Here is a 6,011-nt window from a genome sequence, read left to right as displayed (position 1 = left end):
GCTGGGACTACAGGCATGCGCCACCATGCCCGGCTAATTTTTTTTATATATATATCAGTTGGCCAATTAATTTCTTTCTATTTATAGTAGAGACAGGGTTTCGCTCTTGCTCAGGCTGGTTTTGAACTCCTGACCTTGAGCAATCCGCCCGCCTCGGCCTCCCAAGAGCTAGGATTACAGGCGTGAGCCACCGCGCCCGGCCAAAAATACATTTTTAAATCAGGCATTGGTCTGGACTCCCAATTAACAGGGAGAGGGAGTTAGCTCCAATACCACCATGCCCCCCACCCATTCTCCTCAACTCCCTCGGATCCAAGAGCTGGGTTGCTTCAGGCACCCAGTGTGAGCTTGTGAGCAACATGCAGGATTGTCATCCCCGCTAGATATGAAAACCAAGTTGGCCCAGTTGGCTCTGACTTCATTCCCAGACATTTCTTCTGGTTACTTCAAATACAATTTGTCTCCCGTAGCTGGCCCACGGTAAACAGAGGAAAGAACTTGTCTCTAGTACCTGAACTTCTCGACTAGCTTCGGGAGTAGAGAGAGGGAATGATTCTATGGAGCAGAGGTTCTCAAAGCGTGATCTACACAGAATTGAAATCAGCGTAAGGGCTAAGGGTCTGTATTTTTTATAAGATCTCTCTGTGATTCTTATGCCCATCAAAGTCCAGGAAGCCCTGGTGTGGAAAGAAGATATTCTAGGTACAAAGTGGATGTCAGACTTCAAGGAAGGAAAACATGAGTCGAGAATATGAGAGGCTGGCGAATCACTTGCTCCGAGAGACCAGAGCTGTTTCTTCCGTGACCTGCAAGGCTATGGATAGCACCAGAACTATGAAGCTGGGTGATGACACTTCCTATTTCTCAGGGTCACGGAGATTCATCTCTCCGAGCATGCACACCGTGACCCCAACCACCCCCACACACACAAGTTATGGCCACAGGACACAAGTCCACCAAGGGACTCCAGCCTTATGCTTCTTTGCAGCCAGATGGAGTTGAGCTAGCAAGTCCCTTCAAGGCTCCAGCCTTCCTGGGCTACTCCCCAGTTCTCTGCTCCCCTTTCCCATCTCATCAGCTATTGCTAGAAGAGGATGTTAGCTACATTGCACGGAGTGTAGGTTGCAGCAGAAACATGCTGAGCGAGAGGCTCTGTCAGGCCCTTTGTAGATCTTGTAGGTCATGACCACTTCCTACTGAACATCCCCTAACCCACCCCACCCCATTCACACGCACATCAAGTCAGTCGACCTATTACAAAATAGACCCTCTTCCCATGCTAAATATAACATCTCCGATGTTTAAAGAAATAAGGTAAATGATTTTTATAATTCTGAGCCTTAAGATATATTCTTCATTTTGTCTTTGGAATTCCAACTTTATTGCATTGACATAAAAACATGAAAGAATTGAATTGTAGTTTACAAGTTAACTAAGTTTTTATCTTTTGCAGGCACTTAATGAAAAATGTGTTCATTTTTATTTTCCAATTATATATTTGTTGCCCACATTGCAAGCTTTTTTGGTGAGTCTTTGAAAGCACTCAGGTTTGGGCCCCCGTGTGGCGGGGGGTGGTGGGGTACCCTTGGTGGTGGAGGTGTACAGATGGTAGAGGGAGGCAGTGAGGACCTGCATGCTGAAGTGAGTAGCTTCTTTCCTCTTTCCACCTGTCAGTCTCTCTCCAGGGCCCCCTCTTGGCAGAATCTAACCAGAAACCAGCTGACAAGGGAGTCTGGAAAGCGTGGCATGCTGACTCTCAGCCACAGATTCCCATAGGAAATCACCTTGATGCGGTGTTTGCCTCTACGATAGGCAGACTATTCCAGAGGCCACAGCCCAGAAAGGCTCAGACCAAATTATCATGCTCAAATCACAAAGGTTATTGAATCTACCTAAAAACATACAGCCAGAACCCAGGGGAAAGAGTTGCAGTAGGTTAAGTAACACACGTGGGATGGGGTGCAGGCAGGGTGAAAGGACCATGCTGTCTCCATCTTGTGTTTTGTTCCGGCGTGATGATGTAGTTATGAGGACCAGAATGGAGACTGAGTCAGGGGACAGCAAATGGAAGATGCTTGGAGCCACTGTATGTTTGCTCTACTGGGAGATGCAAAGGCAAGTTAGCTTGGCTACAGGTTCTCATCAGTGTCCTGGGCAGGCATCCCTGTTGTCAGCATATCTGGGGCAGAGCATACAGGGGCCAGAATGGTGCCTCCGATAGGTAGGCAATTTAGGGATGACATGGCTGTCATCCTCAAGGTGGCATGATCTAGTCCTTGTGGCTTATGAGTTGCTTTTTCTATCCCTTTCTACCTATAAGTAACACTCTCATTTTTTCCATCCCTTTGCAATATATTCCATTTATTCCATTTTTATAGCTACAGGTTACTAACTTACTACAGGTTGAGCAACCCAAATCTGAAAATCTGAAATTCAAAATGCTCCAAATTCTGAAACTTTTCTAGTGCTCATTGGAGCATTTTGGAGTTCAGAATTTTGGATCAGGGATGCTCAACTGGTAAGCATAATGCAAATTTTCCAGAAAAAAAAGAATGAATCTGAAATCTGGAACACTTCTGTTCCCAAGCATTTTGGATAAGGGATGCTCAGCCTGTATTTTTGGCACACCTTCTGAATTCTGCCTGTGTCTCACGAGTGACTTGCTTACTTTTTTTTTTTTTATCTATAGTTAATAAATCTTACAAGTTTCACCCATCCATTTGCTTTTCATGTCCTCTGTGGCAGATTTGAATATTTTCAAATAATAGAGCAAACACACATTATGCCCAGCATTCCAGAGAAAAGTATAGAGCGTGAGGGTGGGGCTCAGAGACACAAGATAAGTAACTGGCATAAATCTAGTTTCATATATTTTTCATACAGAAAACCATTTTCCTAGTTTCATTTTCTCAGTAGTCTCTTCTTTCCCTGCTGATCTGACTCACCACTTTTGTCATGTGTCAGCGTTTCATATATATGTGGGTCTGTTTCTGGGTTCTCTGTCCATTGGTCACTGTACCTATTCTAGTGCCTTTTGCCCTATTGCCTTTTACCATTGCCTTATTACTGTAGCATTAAATAAGTCCTGCTATTTGTAGGGCAATTTTTCCCCTGCCTAATTTTCTTCAGAAATGCCCTGGCCATTCTTGGTTTTTATTCTTCCATACAATAATAATGATTCCTTTCAAAAACAGCCTTTTGGATTTTGATCAAAATTGCTCCGTGGATTAATTTAGGGAGAACAGAATCTTTCATTCAATGAACTTGGTCTATATCCCCACTGTTTGAGTCTTCATTAAAGTTGGTGACTTCCCCGGTAGTGGTTTTAATTCATCTTTTGTTAGATTTATTCCTATGTAATTGATGTCTTCGAAGACTAGGGTAAGTACTATCTTTTTAATTATTTTTGTTGCTAGTGTGTGAAAATGCAATTCATTGTTTCATATTAATCTTTTATTGAGCTACCTCGTTAAATTCTATCGTTTCTAAGTATTTGTAGATTCTTTGGGGTTTTCTATGTAAATGATCATATGGACTGCAAATAGTGATAATTTTATGTTTTCTTTCCAGTCCTTCTGCCTGGGATTTGTTTTTCTTAAGTTAATGTACTGGCAAGAACATCCAAGATGAAGAATGTGGGGATCTTACACATCTTTGCCTCATTCCAGATTTTGAAGTGGAAACTTCTAATGTTTCCACATTTGCTTAATTTTTTATATATGCTTTTTATCATGCTAAGAAAATTCCGTTCTATTCCTAATTTACTAAAAGATTTTTTTCTTTAATAATGAACTTATGATGATTTTTAAATGCCTAATCTATAGCTATTGAAATGATATATGGTTTTTCTCTTTAATATAGTAATGTGCTGAATTATATTTATAGATTTTTCTAACATTAAACCAACTTAGCATACTTGGATCAAACCCAACTTTGTCATGGTTTATTATCTTTTTATACACGATAGAATTTATTCTGCTAATATAATCTTCTATTTATGATTTTTGCTTCTACAGTTATGAATGAAATGGGCTTGTCATTTTTCCTTCATTTTGTGTTATTGTCTGGTTTTGTTATTGGGGTTATGAAGTCCTTAAAAAATGAATTGGAGAGTATTTTCCCTTTTTTCTATTCTCAGAAAAAGTTTTTATAAGATTGGGATGATTGCTTTCTTTTAAAGATTTATTAGAGATTTACTTGCCTGTAAAATCATCTGGGTGTGGTCTTTAGTGTAGGACTATTTTACAATACTGCTTGCATTTCTATAATTGTTATGAGTTCTCAGATTTACAAGAAAAACTCTTCTTGATAAAAATTTTGTTATTTTCCTAGGAAACCGTACATTTATCAAGGTTGTCAAGTTGCTGCTGATAAAATTCCTATTTTCTTGTTCATTTGTACTTTTATCTAGAGTCTGTCCCCTTTTTCATCTATATTATCACTAATTTGTGAAATAATCTGTTGCAAATATTTAAATGACACAAGTTTTCAAATTATTTATAGATGTATATGTGTCTGTACCTATATTAAAATATGCATATATGTAATTTCAAGTGGGTTGGAAATTATTCTTATGTTTTGAAAACATCGTGTTTTGCACTGGAGCGGGTGGGGCAATTCCTTGGAAAGGAGTGAGCTTGGGTTGATCGGCCAGCACCGGCGCCCGGGGTAATCTCTTGGCATGTCTCATAAGCCCGTTGGGATATCATTAAAGGCAGAAACACAATGATCAGAAAAGAGGGATAAAATGCAATGCCTCCTGTCCCCCTCCCCTCCAAGCACAGTCCTGGGGCTGCCATCGCTGTTTTGCTTCCTAAGGGACAAGATTGTGAGTGAGAGAGAAACCTGTGTTGTTTCAGCTAGGCTTGTACACAGCCCACAGCTTTTCTTTCGGTGGTTGCTGCAGCTACGAAGACCGGACAGGTAAGTGGGGGAAAAGCACGTCGCAGTAAGATGCTCTTTTGTTGTGGGAGAGGTCAAAGTTAGAGGCAACGGTGATGCACATCTCATACGCATGCGCGGTGATTATGCCGGGCGTTGGGCTTATGGGTCATTTTCGCTTTCCTCCTTACTCCTATAGACAGCACACCGATTTGTTTTTCGCAATAAGCATTCGCTACTTTTCCAAACAAAAATTAAATCAATAAAACTATTTCTTTTTTATTTTGCAAAGGAAAAAGTTGCAGTGGTTACTAATGACTGTAATTCTTTTCTTTGGATTTAAGTCCTGGGTTGTCCATGGAAGCAGTCGTGTGATGGCTGGGACAGCTTGGCAAAAGAGTGACAGATTAGTGGGGGGGTCACTTGAGTAAAGATCCCTTACGCCCCCGGAAGCAGCTCCCTCTGAAAGGGTCAGAAGTCCATTGTTTGTGAGTGTGAGCGTGTCTGGACTTCTGGTATTGTCTCTGCTCACTTCCCTGTGTCTTTTCTAGGTTTTAATAAATCTTCCTGTTGGTGCAGACCTAATGCGGCATTGCTCATGAGCGCTGCTAGAGAGCATTTGTGTTTGCACGAAAGCCTGTGCATCAAATGGGGTTGGGGCTACCCTGAAAGTGAGGAGTGTAATTAATTCAAGAAAACTCCAAGAGGAAGGATTTATTCGGGAAAACAAAAATGGAATTACTTGGCAAAATGTCCCTCCTCACCTACAAATTCTCTTTCTGCTGCTGCTACACCTACAAATTCTCTTTCTGCTGCTTCCCTAGGTATAGGGAAACAATTTCCCTCACTGGTGAGTCCAAGAACCCTTCTCCAGGGGCTGGATCTTCTTGCCCCCAATATTGCATCTAGATCATGGCCCAATGGGCTGTAAAAGCCAGGGACCTATCAGCCTTTGTCTCTGCAAACCCAAATGGAGAACTTAATGATATATATTTTATGGAAGCCGAAGCAAAGAGGGCGGCTATTTTTAACTTGGGGCAGGAAAATGTGGCTGGAAAGGAAACATCTGTCCCAAACTATTCTCTGGAGCTTTATATAAAGGTCCCATCTATCACGAAACCATCAAAAAA

This window comes from Microcebus murinus, chromosome 23, assembly GCF_040939455.1.
Source record: "Microcebus murinus isolate Inina chromosome 23, M.murinus_Inina_mat1.0, whole genome shotgun sequence".
NCBI lineage: Eukaryota > Metazoa > Chordata > Mammalia > Primates > Cheirogaleidae > Microcebus > Microcebus murinus.
This window is presented reverse-complemented; position numbering follows the sequence as displayed.